This window comes from Schistocerca piceifrons, chromosome 5 (genome assembly GCF_021461385.2).
Source record: "Schistocerca piceifrons isolate TAMUIC-IGC-003096 chromosome 5, iqSchPice1.1, whole genome shotgun sequence".
In the NCBI taxonomy this organism is placed as follows: domain Eukaryota; kingdom Metazoa; phylum Arthropoda; class Insecta; order Orthoptera; family Acrididae; genus Schistocerca; species Schistocerca piceifrons.
The window spans coordinates 599,766,606-599,783,114 of NC_060142.1; the positions used below are offsets into that span (position 1 = coordinate 599,766,606).

At 49.5% G+C, this 16,509-nt stretch overlaps 20 non-coding genes across 20 annotated transcripts; all 20 read left to right on the top strand.

Annotated features, from left to right (window-relative positions):
- The first annotated feature begins 684 nt into the window (after positions 1-684).
- Positions 685-756, top strand: Trnat-cgu. The gene has a single exon. It is a non-coding gene; the product is annotated as a tRNA-Thr (tRNA).
- Positions 757-1,089: 333 nt separating this feature from the next.
- Positions 1,090-1,163, top strand: Trnan-guu. The gene has a single exon. It is a non-coding gene; the product is annotated as a tRNA-Asn (tRNA).
- A 689-nt stretch (positions 1,164-1,852) lies between these two features.
- Positions 1,853-1,924, top strand: Trnat-cgu. The gene has a single exon. It is a non-coding gene; the product is annotated as a tRNA-Thr (tRNA).
- A 333-nt stretch (positions 1,925-2,257) lies between these two features.
- On the top strand, positions 2,258-2,331 carry Trnan-guu. The gene has a single exon. It is a non-coding gene; the product is annotated as a tRNA-Asn (tRNA).
- A 689-nt stretch (positions 2,332-3,020) lies between these two features.
- Positions 3,021-3,092, top strand: Trnat-cgu. Its single transcript has one exon. It is a non-coding gene; the product is annotated as a tRNA-Thr (tRNA).
- A 333-nt stretch (positions 3,093-3,425) lies between these two features.
- Positions 3,426-3,499, top strand: Trnan-guu. The gene has a single exon. It is a non-coding gene; the product is annotated as a tRNA-Asn (tRNA).
- Positions 3,500-4,188: 689 nt separating this feature from the next.
- Trnat-cgu lies at positions 4,189-4,260 on the top strand. Its single transcript has one exon. It is a non-coding gene; the product is annotated as a tRNA-Thr (tRNA).
- A 333-nt stretch (positions 4,261-4,593) lies between these two features.
- On the top strand, positions 4,594-4,667 carry Trnan-guu. Its single transcript has one exon. It is a non-coding gene; the product is annotated as a tRNA-Asn (tRNA).
- A 689-nt stretch (positions 4,668-5,356) lies between these two features.
- On the top strand, positions 5,357-5,428 carry Trnat-cgu. The gene has a single exon. It is a non-coding gene; the product is annotated as a tRNA-Thr (tRNA).
- A 333-nt stretch (positions 5,429-5,761) lies between these two features.
- On the top strand, positions 5,762-5,835 carry Trnan-guu. Its single transcript has one exon. It is a non-coding gene; the product is annotated as a tRNA-Asn (tRNA).
- A 689-nt stretch (positions 5,836-6,524) lies between these two features.
- Positions 6,525-6,596, top strand: Trnat-cgu. Its single transcript has one exon. It is a non-coding gene; the product is annotated as a tRNA-Thr (tRNA).
- Positions 6,597-6,929: 333 nt separating this feature from the next.
- Positions 6,930-7,003, top strand: Trnan-guu. Its single transcript has one exon. It is a non-coding gene; the product is annotated as a tRNA-Asn (tRNA).
- A 689-nt stretch (positions 7,004-7,692) lies between these two features.
- On the top strand, positions 7,693-7,764 carry Trnat-cgu. Its single transcript has one exon. It is a non-coding gene; the product is annotated as a tRNA-Thr (tRNA).
- A 333-nt stretch (positions 7,765-8,097) lies between these two features.
- On the top strand, positions 8,098-8,171 carry Trnan-guu. Its single transcript has one exon. It is a non-coding gene; the product is annotated as a tRNA-Asn (tRNA).
- Positions 8,172-8,860: 689 nt separating this feature from the next.
- Positions 8,861-8,932, top strand: Trnat-cgu. The gene has a single exon. It is a non-coding gene; the product is annotated as a tRNA-Thr (tRNA).
- A 333-nt stretch (positions 8,933-9,265) lies between these two features.
- On the top strand, positions 9,266-9,339 carry Trnan-guu. The gene has a single exon. It is a non-coding gene; the product is annotated as a tRNA-Asn (tRNA).
- Positions 9,340-10,028: 689 nt separating this feature from the next.
- On the top strand, positions 10,029-10,100 carry Trnat-cgu. The gene has a single exon. It is a non-coding gene; the product is annotated as a tRNA-Thr (tRNA).
- Positions 10,101-10,433: 333 nt separating this feature from the next.
- On the top strand, positions 10,434-10,507 carry Trnan-guu. Its single transcript has one exon. It is a non-coding gene; the product is annotated as a tRNA-Asn (tRNA).
- Positions 10,508-11,196: 689 nt separating this feature from the next.
- Trnat-cgu lies at positions 11,197-11,268 on the top strand. Its single transcript has one exon. It is a non-coding gene; the product is annotated as a tRNA-Thr (tRNA).
- Positions 11,269-11,601: 333 nt separating this feature from the next.
- Trnan-guu lies at positions 11,602-11,675 on the top strand. The gene has a single exon. It is a non-coding gene; the product is annotated as a tRNA-Asn (tRNA).
- Positions 11,676-16,509: the final 4,834 nt, after the last annotated feature.

Sequence of the window (16,509 nt, forward strand, 5' to 3'; positions counted from 1 at the left end):
GTTTTAACCGGCACCGAGGTGAGGACATACGTCAACTTTGTTAGAGATACACAGCTAGTGTGACAATTTGGCTGCGTTTGAGTGATGCCACAGAGCCTTATACACATTCAGCCAAGTGACACTGTAGGTAAAAACATGGCCCTACACAGACGTTCTACTGTTTTCCTTTTTATTCGTCATGTGTGACACTGCAGTAGAGGGACGCCCACTACAAAAGACGCATTCTTTACATTCAATTTCAGCATATACGTCGCGAGTGCCATATGACAGGGCCTGTCTCTCGATGTCGATTTGTATTTGGTGTCTCTTAAGTGTCGGTCTGCAGTAGGCCGCTGTTGGCCGAGCGACGTGCAGTCGCCTTACATGAAGCCCCATGGGCAACGCCAGTGCCACTGTGGACAACAGCATACTGTAGCCAGAGAGACGAGCCGAAAGGCGCATTTCGCAGTCGAGCCACGCTGTCCCACAAGCTGTGCACTAGGTCAGGATTGTGCAGACCGCAAACTTTTAGTGGGCCGACGCTCGTCGTCGATCGCAAGGGCGAAACATTCAAGAGATTTGGAAAACGGCAATGTGGACACCCCCAGCAGCAGCTGTGTGCCAAATCCGATATCTGGTCGAGGGCTGCAAGATTCAGTATGATGAAGTACCAATTTGGGGATAGCTCACAAACGCTAAGCTGCCGCCTTCTTAGCTCAGTGGTAGAGCACTGGTCTCGTAAACCAGGGGTCGTGAGTTCGAACCTCACAGAAGGCATTCATTTTTTAAACCTTCCTGCAAGGAGCGGAGCTATCTCGAGCAGCATCTAACACATGGCAGTACACTGAATGAAAGGAATGTTCTACAACCTATGACAAGTATTCTACTGGCCTCAGAGGTTTTCTGAATGCATAGGTTGAACATTGGTTTGTATGCATTTTGTAGTATAATGTCATGCTTGGCGATGTCATTCGTTTACGAGCCTCGCTACAGTGTGCATGCACGTTATCCATGTGAAGAGGCGTAAGCAAATGCTACCATTCTGCGAGATTCCTGCAGAAGGTATACGAATTGCGTTGATATACAGAGCACAAGGGAGCCAAAGTCAAGGCCTCCGTGGCGCAATCGGCTAGCGCGTTCGGCTGTTAACCGAAAGGTTGGTGGTTCGAGCCCACCCGGGGGCGAAATCGTTTTAACCGGCACCGAGGTGAGGACATACGTCAACTTTGTTAGAGATACACAGCTAGTGTGACAATTTGGCTGCGTTTGAGTGATGCCACAGAGCCTTATACACATTCAGCCAAGTGACACTGTAGGTAAAAACATGGCCCTACACAGACGTTCTACTGTTTTCCTTTTTATTCGTCATGTGTGACACTGCAGTAGAGGGACGCCCACTACAAAAGACGCATTCTTTACATTCAATTTCAGCATATACGTCGCGAGTGCCATATGACAGGGCCTGTCTCTCGATGTCGATTTGTATTTGGTGTCTCTTAAGTGTCGGTCTGCAGTAGGCCGCTGTTGGCCGAGCGACGTGCAGTCGCCTTACATGAAGCCCCATGGGCAACGCCAGTGCCACTGTGGACAACAGCATACTGTAGCCAGAGAGACGAGCCGAAAGGCGCATTTCGCAGTCGAGCCACGCTGTCCCACAAGCTGTGCACTAGGTCAGGATTGTGCAGACCGCAAACTTTTAGTGGGCCGACGCTCGTCGTCGATCGCAAGGGCGAAACATTCAAGAGATTTGGAAAACGGCAATGTGGACACCCCCAGCAGCAGCTGTGTGCCAAATCCGATATCTGGTCGAGGGCTGCAAGATTCAGTATGATGAAGTACCAATTTGGGGATAGCTCACAAACGCTAAGCTGCCGCCTTCTTAGCTCAGTGGTAGAGCACTGGTCTCGTAAACCAGGGGTCGTGAGTTCGAACCTCACAGAAGGCATTCATTTTTTAAACCTTCCTGCAAGGAGCGGAGCTATCTCGAGCAGCATCTAACACATGGCAGTACACTGAATGAAAGGAATGTTCTACAACCTATGACAAGTATTCTACTGGCCTCAGAGGTTTTCTGAATGCATAGGTTGAACATTGGTTTGTATGCATTTTGTAGTATAATGTCATGCTTGGCGATGTCATTCGTTTACGAGCCTCGCTACAGTGTGCATGCACGTTATCCATGTGAAGAGGCGTAAGCAAATGCTACCATTCTGCGAGATTCCTGCAGAAGGTATACGAATTGCGTTGATATACAGAGCACAAGGGAGCCAAAGTCAAGGCCTCTGTGGCGCAATCGGCTAGCGCGTTCGGCTGTTAACCGAAAGGTTGGTGGTTCGAGCCCACCCGGGGGCGAAATCGTTTTAACCGGCACCGAGGTGAGGACATACGTCAACTTTGTTAGAGATACACAGCTAGTGTGACAATTTGGCTGCGTTTGAGTGATGCCACAGAGCCTTATACACATTCAGCCAAGTGACACTGTAGGTAAAAACATGGCCCTACACAGACGTTCTACTGTTTTCCTTTTTATTCGTCATGTGTGACACTGCAGTAGAGGGACGCCCACTACAAAAGACGCATTCTTTACATTCAATTTCAGCATATACGTCGCGAGTGCCATATGACAGGGCCTGTCTCTCGATGTCGATTTGTATTTGGTGTCTCTTAAGTGTCGGTCTGCAGTAGGCCGCTGTTGGCCGAGCGACGTGCAGTCGCCTTACATGAAGCCCCATGGGCAACGCCAGTGCCACTGTGGACAACAGCATACTGTAGCCAGAGAGACGAGCCGAAAGGCGCATTTCGCAGTCGAGCCACGCTGTCCCACAAGCTGTGCACTAGGTCAGGATTGTGCAGACCGCAAACTTTTAGTGGGCCGACGCTCGTCGTCGATCGCAAGGGCGAAACATTCAAGAGATTTGGAAAACGGCAATGTGGACACCCCCAGCAGCAGCTGTGTGCCAAATCCGATATCTGGTCGAGGGCTGCAAGATTCAGTATGATGAAGTACCAATTTGGGGATAGCTCACAAACGCTAAGCTGCCGCCTTCTTAGCTCAGTGGTAGAGCACTGGTCTCGTAAACCAGGGGTCGTGAGTTCGAACCTCACAGAAGGCATTCATTTTTTAAACCTTCCTGCAAGGAGCGGAGCTATCTCGAGCAGCATCTAACACATGGCAGTACACTGAATGAAAGGAATGTTCTACAACCTATGACAAGTATTCTACTTGCCTCAGAGGTTTTCTGAATGCATAGGTTGAACATTGGTTTGTATGCATTTTGTAGTATAATGTCATGCTTGGCGATGTCATTCGTTTACGAGCCTCGCTACAGTGTGCATGCACGTTATCCATGTGAAGAGGCGTAAGCAAATGCTACCATTCTGCGAGATTCCTGCAGAAGGTATACGAATTGCGTTGATATACAGAGCACAAGGGAGCCAAAGTCAAGGCCTCCGTGGCGCAATCGGCTAGCGCGTTCGGCTGTTTACCGAAAGGTTGGTGGTTCGAGCCCACCCGGGGGCGAAATCGTTTTAACCGGCACCGAGGTGAGGACATACGTCAACTTTGTTAGAGATACACAGCTAGTGTGACAATTTGGCTGCGTTTGAGTGATGCCACAGAGCCTTATACACATTCAGCCAAGTGACACTGTAGGTAAAAACATGGCCCTACACAGACGTTCTACTGTTTTCCTTTTTATTCGTCATGTGTGACACTGCAGTAGAGGGACGCCCACTACAAAAGACGCATTCTTTACATTCAATTTCAGCATATACGTCGCGAGTGCCATATGACAGGGCCTGTCTCTCGATGTCGATTTGTATTTGGTGTCTCTTAAGTGTCGGTCTGCAGTAGGCCGCTGTTGGCCGAGCGACGTGCAGTCGCCTTACATGAAGCCCCATGGGCAACGCCAGTGCCACTGTGGACAACAGCATACTGTAGCCAGAGAGACGAGCCGAAACGCGCATTTCGCAGTCGAGCCACGCTGTCCCACAAGCTGTGCACTAGGTCAGGATTGTGCAGACCGCAAACTTTTAGTGGGCCGACGCTCGTCGTCGATCGCAAGGGCGAAACATTCAAGAGATTTGGAAAACGGCAATGTGGACACCCCCAGCAGCAGCTGTGTGCCAAATCCGATATCTGGTCGAGGGCTGCAAGATTCAGTATGATGAAGTACCAATTTGGGGATAGCTCACAAACGCTAAGCTGCCGCATTCTTAGCTCAGTGGTAGAGCACTGGTCTCGTAAACCAGGGGTCGTGAGTTCGAACCTCACAGAAGGCATTCATTTTTTAAACCTTCCTGCAAGGAGCGGAGCTATCTCGAGCAGCATCTAACACATGGCAGTACACTGAATGAAAGGAATGTTCTACAACCTATGACAAGTATTCTACTGGCCTCAGAGGTTTTCTGAATGCATAGGTTGAACATTGGTTTGTATGCATTTTGTAGTATAATGTCATGCTTGGCGATGTCATTCGTTTACGAGCCTCGCTACAGTGTGCATGCACGTTATCCATGTGAAGAGGCGTAAGCAAATGCTACCATTCTGCGAGATTCCTGCAGAAGGTATACGAATTGCGTTGATATACAGAGCACAAGGGAGCCAAAGTCAAGGCCTCCGTGGCGCAATCGGCTAGCGCGTTCGGCTGTTAACCGAAAGGTTGGTGGTTCGAGCCCACCCGGGGGCGAAATCGTTTTAACCGGCACCGAGGTGAGGACATACGTCAACTTTGTTAGAGATACACAGCTAGTGTGACAATTTGGCTGCGTTTGAGTGATGCCACAGAGCCTTATACACATTCAGCCAAGTGACACTGTAGGTAAAAACATGGCCCTACACAGACGTTCTACTGTTTTCCTTTTTATTCGTCATGTGTGACACTGCAGTAGAGGGACGCCCACTACAAAAGACGCATTCTTTACATTCAATTTCAGCATATACGTCGCGAGTGCCATATGACAGGGCCTGTCTCTCGATGTCGATTTGTATTTGGTGTCTCTTAAGTGTCGGTCTGCAGTAGGCCGCTGTTGGCCGAGCGACGTGCAGTCGCCTTACATGAAGCCCCATGGGCAACGCCAGTGCCACTGTGGACAACAGCATACTGTAGCCAGAGAGACGAGCCGAAAGGCGCATTTCGCAGTCGAGCCACGCTGTCCCACAAGCTGTGCACTAGGTCAGGATTGTGCAGACCGCAAACTTTTAGTGGGCCGACGCTCGTCGTCGATCGCAAGGGCGAAACATTCAAGAGATTTGGAAAACGGCAATGTGGACACCCCCAGCAGCAGCTGTGTGCCAAATCCGATATCTGGTCGAGGGCTGCAAGATTCAGTATGATGAAGTACCAATTTGGGGATAGCTCACAAACGCTAAGCTGCCGCATTCTTAGCTCAGTGGTAGAGCACTGGTCTCGTAAACCAGGGGTCGTGAGTTCGAACCTCACAGAAGGCATTCATTTTTTAAACCTTCCTGCAAGGAGCGGAGCTATCTCGAGCAGCATCTAACACATGGCAGTACACTGAATGAAAGGGATGTTCTACAACCTATGACAAGTATTCTACTGGCCTCAGAGGTTTTCTGAATGCATAGGTTGAACATTGGTTTGTATGCATTTTGTAGTATAATGTCATGCTTGGCGATGTCATTCGTTTACGAGCCTCGCTACAGTGTGCATGCACGTTATCCATGTGAAGAGGCGTAAGCAAATGCTACCATTCTGCGAGATTCCTGCAGAAGGTATACGAATTGCGTTGATATACAGAGCACAAGGGAGCCAAAGTCAAGGCCTCCGTGGCGCAATCGGCTAGCGCGTTCGGCTGTTAACCGAAAGGTTGGTGGTTCGAGCCCACCCGGGGGCGAAATCGTTTTAACCGGCACCGAGGTGAGGACATACGTCAACTTTGTTAGAGATACACAGCTAGTGTGACAATTTGGCTGCGTTTGAGTGATGCCACAGAGCCTTATACACATTCAGCCAAGTGACACTGTAGGTAAAAACATGGCCCTACACAGACGTTCTACTGTTTTCCTTTTTATTCGTCATGTGTGACACTGCAGTAGAGGGACGCCCACTACAAAAGACGCATTCTTTACATTCAATTTCAGCATATACGTCGCGAGTGCCATATGACAGGGCCTGTCTCTCGATGTCGATTTGTATTTGGTGTCTCTTAAGTGTCGGTCTGCAGTAGGCCGCTGTTGGCCGAGCGACGTGCAGTCGCCTTACATGAAGCCCCATGGGCAACGCCAGTGCCACTGTGGACAACAGCATACTGTAGCCAGAGAGACGAGCCGAAAGGCGCATTTCGCAGTCGAGCCACGCTGTCCCACAAGCTGTGCACTAGGTCAGGATTGTGCAGACCGCAAACTTTTAGTGGGCCGACGCTCGTCGTCGATCGCAAGGGCGAAACATTCAAGAGATTTGGAAAACGGCAATGTGGACACCCCCAGCAGCACCTGTGTGCCAAATCCGATATCTGGTCGAGGGCTGCAAGATTCAGTATGATGAAGTACCAATTTGGGGATAGCTCACAAACGCTAAGCTGCCGCCTTCTTAGCTCAGTGGTAGAGCACTGGTCTCGTAAACCAGGGGTCGTGAGTTCGAACCTCACAGAAGGCATTCATTTTTTAAACCTTCCTGCAAGGAGCGGAGCTATCTCGAGCAGCATCTAACACATGGCAGTACACTGAATGAAAGGGATGTTCTACAACCTATGACAAGTATTCTACTGGCCTCAGAGGTTTTCTGAATGCATAGGCAGAACATTGGTTTGTATGCATTTTGTAGTATAATGTCATGCTTGGCGATGTCATTCGTTTACGAGCCTCGCTACAGTGTGCATGCACGTTATCCATGTGAAGAGGCGTAAGCAAATGCTACCATTCTGCGAGATTCCTGCAGAAGGTATACGAATTGCGTTGATATACAGAGCACAAGGGAGCCAAAGTCAAGGCCTCCGTGGCGCAATCGGCTAGCGCGTTCGGCTGTTAACCGAAAGGTTGGTGGTTCGAGCCCACCCGGGGGCGAAATCGTTTTAACCGGCACCGAGGTGAGGACATACGTCAACTTTGTTAGAGATACACAGCTAGTGTGACAATTTGGCTGCGTTTGAGTGATGCCACAGAGCCTTATACACATTCAGCCAAGTGACACTGTAGGTAAAAACATGGCCCTACACAGACGTTCTACTGTTTTCCTTTTTATTCGTCATGTGTGACACTGCAGTAGAGGGACGCCCACTACAAAAGACGCATTCTTTACATTCAATTTCAGCATATACGTCGCGAGTGCCATATGACAGGGCCTGTCTCTCGATGTCGATTTGTATTTGGTGTCTCTTAAGTGTCGGTCTGCAGTAGGCCGCTGTTGGCCGAGCGACGTGCAGTCGCCTTACATGAAGCCCCATGGGCAACGCCAGTGCCACTGTGGACAACAGCATACTGTAGCCAGAGAGACGAGCCGAAAGGCGCATTTCGCAGTCGAGCCACGCTGTCCCACAAGCTGTGCACTAGGTCAGGATTGTGCAGACCGCAAACTTTTAGTGGGCCGACGCTCGTCGTCGATCGCAAGGGCGAAACATTCAAGAGATTTGGAAAACGGCAATGTGGACACCCCCAGCAGCAGCTGTGTGCCAAATCCGATATCTGGTCGAGGGCTGCAAGATTCAGTATGATGAAGTACCAATTTGGGGATAGCTCACAAACGCTAAGCTGCCGCCTTCTTAGCTCAGTGGTAGAGCACTGGTCTCGTAAACCAGGGGTCGTGAGTTCGAACCTCACAGAAGGCATTCATTTTTTAAACCTTCCTGCAAGGAGCGGAGCTATCTCGAGCAGCATCTAACACATGGCAGTACACTGAATGAAAGGAATGTTCTACAACCTATGACAAGTATTCTACTGGCCTCAGAGGTTTTCTGAATGCATAGGTTGAACATTGGTTTGTATGCATTTTGTAGTATAATGTCATGCTTGGCGATGTCATTCGTTTACGAGCCTCGCTACAGTGTGCATGCACGTTATCCATGTGAAGAGGCGTAAGCAAATGCTACCATTCTGCGAGATTCCTGCAGAAGGTATACGAATTGCGTTGATATACAGAGCACAAGGGAGCCAAAGTCAAGGCCTCCGTGGCGCAATCGGCTAGCGCGTTCGGCTGTTAACCGAAAGGTTGGTGGTTCGAGCCCACCCGGGGGCGAAATCGTTTTAACCGGCACCGAGGTGAGGACATACGTCAACTTTGTTAGAGATACACAGCTAGTGTGACAATTTGGCTGCGTTTGAGTGATGCCACAGAGCCTTATACACATTCAGCCAAGTGACACTGTAGGTAAAAACATGGCCCTACACAGACGTTCTACTGTTTTCCTTTTTATTCGTCATGTGTGACACTGCAGTAGAGGGACGCCCACTACAAAAGACGCATTCTTTACATTCAATTTCAGCATATACGTCGCGAGTGCCATATGACAGGGCCTGTCTCTCGATGTCGATTTGTATTTGGTGTCTCTTAAGTGTCGGTCTGCAGTAGGCCGCTGTTGGCCGAGCGACGTGCAGTCGCCTTACATGAAGCCCCATGGGCAACGCCAGTGCCACTGTGGACAACAGCATACTGTAGCTAGAGAGACGAGCCGAAAGGCGCATTTCGCAGTCGAGCCACGCTGTCCCACAAGCTGTGCACTAGGTCAGGATTGTGCAGACCGCAAACTTTTGGTGGGCCGACGCTCGTCGTCGATCGCAAGGGCGAAACATTCAAGAGATTTGGAAAACGGCAATGTGGACACCCCCAGCAGCAGCTGTGTGCCAAATCCGATATCTGGTCGAGGGCTGCAAGATTCAGTATGATGAAGTACCAATTTGGGGATAGCTCACAAACGCTAAGCTGCCGCCTTCTTAGCTCAGTGGTAGAGCACTGGTCTCGTAAACCAGGGGTCGTGAGTTCGAACCTCACAGAAGGCATTCATTTTTTAAACCTTCCTGCAAGGAGCGGAGCTATCTCGAGCAGCATCTAACACATGGCAGTACACTGAATGAAAGGAATGTTCTACAACCTATGACAAGTATTCTACTGGCCTCAGAGGTTTTCTGAATGCATAGGTTGAACATTGGTTTGTATGCATTTTGTAGTATAATGTCATGCTTGGCGATGTCATTCGTTTACGAGCCTCGCTACAGTGTGCATGCACGTTATCCATGTGAAGAGGCGTAAGCAAATGCTACCATTCTGCGAGATTCCTGCAGAAGGTATACGAATTGCGTTGATATACAGAGCACAAGGGAGCCAAAGTCAAGGCCTCCGTGGCGCAATCGGCTAGCGCGTTCGGCTGTTAACCGAAAGGTTGGTGGTTCGAGCCCACCCGGGGGCGAAATCGTTTTAACCGGCACCGAGGTGAGGACATATGTCAACTTTGTTAGAGATACACAGCTAGTGTGACAATTTGGCTGCGTTTGAGTGATGCCACAGAGCCTTATACACATTCAGCCAAGTGACACTGTAGGTAAAAACATGGCCCTACACAGACGTTCTACTGTTTTCCTTTTTATTCGTCATGTGTGACACTGCAGTAGAGGGACGCCCACTACAAAAGACGCATTCTTTACATTCAATTTCAGCATATACGTCGCGAGTGCCATATGACAGGGCCTGTCTCCCGATGTCGATTTGTATTTGGTGTCTCTTAAGTGTCGGTCTGCAGTAGGCCGCTGTTGGCCGAGCGACGTGCAGTCGCCTTACATGAAGCCCCATGGGCAACGCCAGTGCCACTGTGGACAACAGCATACTGTAGCCAGAGAGACGAGCCGAAAGGCGCATTTCGCAGTCGAGCCACGCTGTCCCACAAGCTGTGCACTAGGTCAGGATTGTGCAGACCGCAAACTTTTAGTGGGCCGACGCTCGTCGTCGATCGCAAGGGCGAAACATTCAAGAGATTTGGAAAACGGCAATGTGGACACCCCCAGCAGCAGCTGTGTGCCAAATCCGATATCTGGTCGAGGGCTGCAAGATTCAGTATGATGAAGTACCAATTTGGGGATAGCTCACAAACGCTAAGCTGCCGCCTTCTTAGCTCAGTGGTAGAGCACTGGTCTCGTAAACCAGGGGTCGTGAGTTCGAACCTCACAGAAGGCATTCATTTTTTAAACCTTCCTGCAAGGAGCGGAGCTATCTCGAGCAGCATCTAACACATGGCAGTACACTGAATGAAAGGAATGTTCTACAACCTATGACAAGTATTCTACTGGCCTCAGAGGTTTTCTGAATGCATAGGTTGAACATTGGTTTGTATGCATTTTGTAGTATAATGTCATGCTTGGCGATGTCATTCGTTTACGAGCCTCGCTACAGTGTGCATGCACGTTATCCATGTGAAGAGGCGTAAGCAAATGCTACCATTCTGCGAGATTCCTGCAGAAGGTATACGAATTGCGTTGATATACAGAGCACAAGGGAGCCAAAGTCAAGGCCTCCGTGGCGCAATCGGCTAGCGCGTTCGGCTGTTAACCGAAAGGTTGGTGGTTCGAGCCCACCCGGGGGCGAAATCGTTTTAACCGGCACCGAGGTGAGGACATACGTCAACTTTGTTAGAGATACACAGCTAGTGTGACAATTTGGCTGCGTTTGAGTGATGCCACAGAGCCTTATACACATTCAGCCAAGTGACACTGTAGGTAAAAACATGGCCCTACACAGACGTTCTACTGTTTTCCTTTTTATTCGTCATGTGTGACACTGCAGTAGAGGGACGCCCACTACAAAAGACGCATTCTTTACATTCAATTTCAGCATATACGTCGCGAGTGCCATATGACAGGGCCTGTCTCTCGATGTCGATTTGTATTTGGTGTCTCTTAAGTGTCGGTCTGCAGTAGGCCGCTGTTGGCCGAGCGACGTGCAGTCGCCTTACATGAAGCCCCATGGGCAACGCCAGTGCCACTGTGGACAACAGCATACTGTAGCCAGAGAGACGAGCCGAAAGGCGCATTTCGCAGTCGGGCCACGCTGTCCCACAAGCTGTGCACTAGGTCAGGATTGTGCAGACCGCAAACTTTTAGTGGGCCGACGCTCGTCGTCGATCGCAAGGGCGAAACATTCAAGAGATTTGGAAAACGGCAATGTGGACACCCCCAGCAGCAGCTGTGTGCCAAATCCGATATCTGGTCGAGGGCTGCAAGATTCAGTATGATGAAGTACCAATTTGGGGATAGCTCACAAACGCTAAGCTGCCGCCTTCTTAGCTCAGTGGTAGAGCACTGGTCTCGTAAACCAGGGGTCGTGAGTTCGAACCTCACAGAAGGCATTCATTTTTTAAACCTTCCTGCAAGGAGCGGAGCTATCTCGAGCAGCATCTAACACATGGCAGTACACTGAATGAAAGGAATGTTCTACAACCTATGACAAGTATTCTACTGGCCTCAGAGGTTTTCTGAATGCATAGGTTGAACATTGGTTTGTATGCATTTTGTAGTATAATGTCATGCTTGGCGATGTCATTCGTTTACGAGCCTCGCTACAGTGTGCATGCACGTTATCCATGTGAAGAGGCGTAAGCAAATGCTACCATTCTGCGAGATTCCTGCAGAAGGTATACGAATTGCGTTGATATACAGAGCACAAGGGAGCCAAAGTCAAGGCCTCCGTGGCGCAATCGGCTAGCGCGTTCGGCTGTTAACCGAAAGGTTGGTGGTTCGAGCCCACCCGGGGGCGAAATCGTTTTAACCGGCACCGAGGTGAGGACATACGTCAACTTTGTTAGAGATACACAGCTAGTGTGACAATTTGGCTGCGTTTGAGTGATGCCACAGAGCCTTATACACATTCAGCCAAGTGACACTGTAGGTAAAAACATGGCCCTACACAGACGTTCTACTGTTTTCCTTTTTATTCGTCATGTGTGACACTGCAGTAGAGGGACGCCCACTACAAAAGACGCATTCTTTACATTCAATTTCAGCATATACGTCGCGAGTGCCATATGACAGGGCCTGTCTCTCGATGTCGATTTGTATTTGGTGTCTCTTAAGTGTCGGTCTGCAGTAGGCCGCTGTTGGCCGAGCGACGTGGAGTCGCCTTACATGAAGCCCCATGGGCAACGCCAGTGCCACTGTGGACAACAGCATACTGTAGCCAGAGAGACGAGCCGAAAGGCGCATTTCGCAGTCGAGCCACGCTGTCCCACAAGCTGTGCACTAGGTCAGGATTGTGCAGACCGCAAACTTTTAGTGGGCCGACGCTCGTCGTCGATCGCAAGGGCGAAACATTCAAGAGATTTGGAAAACGGCAATGTGGACACCCCCAGCAGCAGCTGTGTGCCAAATCCGATATCTGGTCGAGGGCTGCAAGATTCAGTATGATGAAGTACCAATTTGGGGATAGCTCACAAACGCTAAGCTGCCGCCTTCTTAGCTCAGTGGTGTTCCGCTTTAGACGCCGTGCAGTGTGGACGTGCCTAGTCTTCCGCTCCGCCGTAGCGTTACGTATAGTGGACTATCGTTGTTTACGTGTTGTGTTGCAACTTCTGTGAGTGTTTCTCCGTCGTTGTTTCGTACCTTGTGTTACTTTCTGTCCTTATTTCAGTGTGTTGTGTGTAGCGGTTTCGACCGCCTATTTTGAAAATGTCGTCCCAGGTTATTCCTCGTCAGGCTACAGTTAGTTTTACTTTCGACAAGTCAACCCGCAATGTGCAACCTAGTTCCCTTGAGATTCATGATTGGTTGGTAGATACCTTTGGTGTTCATTCGGATCAGGTGCACACTGCTTATTTTGATATCGAACTGTATGTTTTCTTTGTTAAGTTCATGGACCCACTTCAGGTTGATAAAATTCTTTCTAAATATGGTCATCAAGTTCTCTTTCGGCATCGGGATGATTCTGTAAGTACCGTTCTGCTTTCCAATGCTTCCATCACGTATACCAATGTTCGTGTTTACAACCTTCCACCGGAGGTGGATAATGTCTATCTTAAGGAGGGTCTACAAAAGTATGGTGATGTAAAGAGCATTCGCCTTGAACGCTGGTCAAGCCAACATCGCCTGCAATGTTACAGTGGTATTCGTTCAGTCGAAATGCACATTAAGCAGAATATTCCATCTCACCTGCAGATCGGTGGATATCGTGTCCATGTAACATATAGTGGTCAGGTTGGCACCTGTTTTTTGTGCAATGAAAGTGGTCACGTGCGTACTGACTGTCCGCGGAGGGTTTTTGTTTTAAAAAATTCTCTCGAACAGCGTCGCAAGTTAACGGTCGCTGACCTCGTTGCAGGTGGTTCTGCTCTTGGTGTAGCACAGTCCAGTGGTAGTAGCGCCCCGCCACAGGTTTTGCGCACCCCTGACACAGAATTTCCTCCTTTGCGTGCTAAATCTGATGTTGTTCCGTCTGTCCCTCAGGTGGGTGTGCCACTTTCGAATAATAAGAGGCGTCGCCCACACGATGGAAATAGTACGGATGAGGATCTCCCTGAGATGCCCCAGTCCGAGCGACCGGCATCCTCCGAGCCACTGTGTACTGTAGCTGCTCCCTGCCCTCCTGAGGTAGCGGTTTTGGTGGCGGCTGCTGGCCCCCCTCCGGCCTCCGCCGCAGCTTCTCTCGAGTCGGGTCGTCGGTCGGGCCTGTTGGCGCCGTCTTCCAAACCGACTTCGATGTCACAACAAGTGGAGCCGCGACAACTTCCTGCTTCGCTGCCCCATACCTCTGCCAGCGGAGCTGCTCCGCTTCCTTCCAACTCTGCGGCCTCGGACCTTCCTGATCACGTTTCGCCTCCGTGCAGTCCATGTTTGCCGGAAGCTAGTGCAGGTGTTGACCATTCCGTTTCGTCGGATGTTTCCGCCGCGACCCCGGATCCCGCATGTGGACCGGCGCGGGTGGTGTCGGATACAGAACTTGACCCTCCTACGTCACCGGCGGCTGAAGCTTCCTTGCCCGTCAGCCGACGCAAGTTACGCGTTCAGCCGAACGTTAATGCTGTTCGTAAAAAACCGAAACGTAAGGGATCCGCGGAACGGGGTAGCAGTCCCCCTCCCTCGGATGCCTCCGTCACCCCTGGTATGGACTGTGACGCTGGTGCGTCGGTGTAGGTGATTTGTTTTCTCGCTTTTCTGTCTATGGTTCAAGCATACACCTTTCTTACCTTAAATGTTAACCGTATTGAGTCCGACGTTCGCATTGCCTCTTTGCGGCAGTTTATTTACGACGCCTGTGCGGACGTAGTGTTTTTGCAGGAAGTGTTGTTTTCTGATCTCTCTCTACCTGGATTTCAAACTGCTTTTAATGTCGCGCCGGAATATTCAACAGGAACTGCTCTTTTCTTTCGAGAGGGCATTCCTATTACTGACATTGAATTCCTTGACTCTGGCCGTGGGATTGGTTGTCGTCTTTTTGATCTCCGCCTCGTTGTTTTGTATGCCCCCTCTGGTTCGGGTCACACTGTGGCTCGATCGCGCTTTTATAAAGAAGAGCTTATTTATCTTTTGCGCCAGAGTCCTCGGAGTCTCCTGCTCGGAGGCGATTTTAATTGTGTTTTACGCCCTGCAGACCAGTCCCCCAATTTTAATTATTGCCGTGATTTACATGACTTAGTTCGTACGATGCATCTGCGTGATGTTTGGGAACACAAATATCCAACCCTGGTGAAATATACGTTTTTTACCGGGTCCTCATGCAGTAGACTCGACAGATTCTATTTATCTGATTTTTTATGTGATAAAATTCTTTCTGTCGATGTTATTCCTACTAGTTTTTCTGACCATTGTGCTTTTACTGCAACTGTAAATCTTAGTCACCAACCTGCAAAACTTTATCGTTCCCAGTGGATGTTAAATGTTTCCCACCTTGCCGACAGTGCTATGGATGATGTTATAAGTGGCGTGTGGGAGCGATGTCTTCGCTCTGTCCCGCGATACCCCTCCTTGCTGGTTTGGTGGACTGCGTTTGCCAAGCCCAAGATTCGTCAGACTTTGATTTTTTACTGTGCTGCAAGGGCGCGTGATTTTAAGAACACGTATGAATATTACTACTCTGTCCTGCGTGAACTATATGACGCGGCGGGTACCTCTCCTCTGCGGATCCATGATGTTCGTCGTATTAAAGCCAAGCTCTTGAGCCTTAAACGACGACAGATGGATGGTCTGCGAGTTAAGTCGAAACCTCACTCTCTTGTTGAAGGTGAACTGACATCCTTGTACCACCTGCTACGGCATCAGACTCGTCGTCGTCGCTCCTTCATCTCTTCTCTTACGGTGGATGATGGACGACAGCTTATTGCACAGGAGGAAATGGTTCGTGCTCTTCATCAGTATTATACTAGTCTATATTCTGCCGATGATTCTGGTGAGTCTCTTTCGGATGATGTCCTTGGGGATCTAACTGCGACGATCGCGCCTGACGCGAACGGCGAATTTCTCCGGGAGTTCCAGGTAGATGATGTTTTCGATTTTATTGCTCGCTCTCCGTCCAGTAAATCGCCGGGTCCAGACGGCCTGCCTAAAGAATTTTATCTCCGTTTTTGGCCTCTTTTGGGTGGCATTTTTACGCAGATTTTAAATGAGATTGTCAGGGGGGTGGATGTGCCTGCCGATTTTAAAGTAGGGAAAATTGTTTTAATTCCGAAGTCCTCTGGTCGTTTATCTGCTGCCAATCTTCGTCCGCTCACATTGCTGAACTTTGACTACAAGACAGCTGCTAGAGCGCTCAATAGCCGGTTGTCTTCTCTGCTTCGGGGTGTGATTGGTGCACATCAATGTTGTTTTCATGATAGATCTATTCTGACACCAGTAGCCGAATATCGGGATGTTGTCTCGGTTGCGGCGGTTACAAACGTACATTGTGCCTTTGCCTTCCTTGATTTTTACAAGGCTTTTGATCACGTCAGTCATGTGTTTTTAGATCATGTTTTAGGTACAATAGGTTTTAACGCTTCATCACGTGGTGTTCTTGGCAATTTGTATAGGGGAATAACAGCTCGGGTGTCAGTCAATGGGCAGCTGACGCCGCCCATTGCTATCCGCCGCGGAGTGCCTCAGGGTAGTCCGCTCTCTATGTCTTTATTCGTATTGTCCCTGGAACCGCTGCTTCGGACTATTGCTCTCAAGCTTCAGGGTATGTCCCTCTCTGGTGGGAAGCTCTCTGTTAAGGCATATGCGGATGATGTCGTTGTTCTCCTCCGTCAACGTGATGATATCCGGTTGTTGAAAGGGGCAGTTGATGCATACTGTCGTGTCTCTGGAGCGCGTCTCAATCAGGGTAAATGTAAGTTCCTTGATATTCGAGGATTTCGCGATGCTGATGTCCCTTGGGCCACTTTTGTCGATCGCCATACGTCCTTGGGGATTATCATTGATCGGTGTCCTCTAAAAATGGCGGCTCTCAATTGGAAATCTGTCACCGAGAAGATACAGGGGGCTCTGATGGTCCATGAGCAGCGCTCTGCTACCATTTTGCAAAAAGTCAGAATTTTAGACACCTACGTTCTATGTAAAGCTTATTATGTTGCTCAGCTGTTCCCACTTCCCATGATGGTGGCGAAAAGGTTGCGCCAATTGTC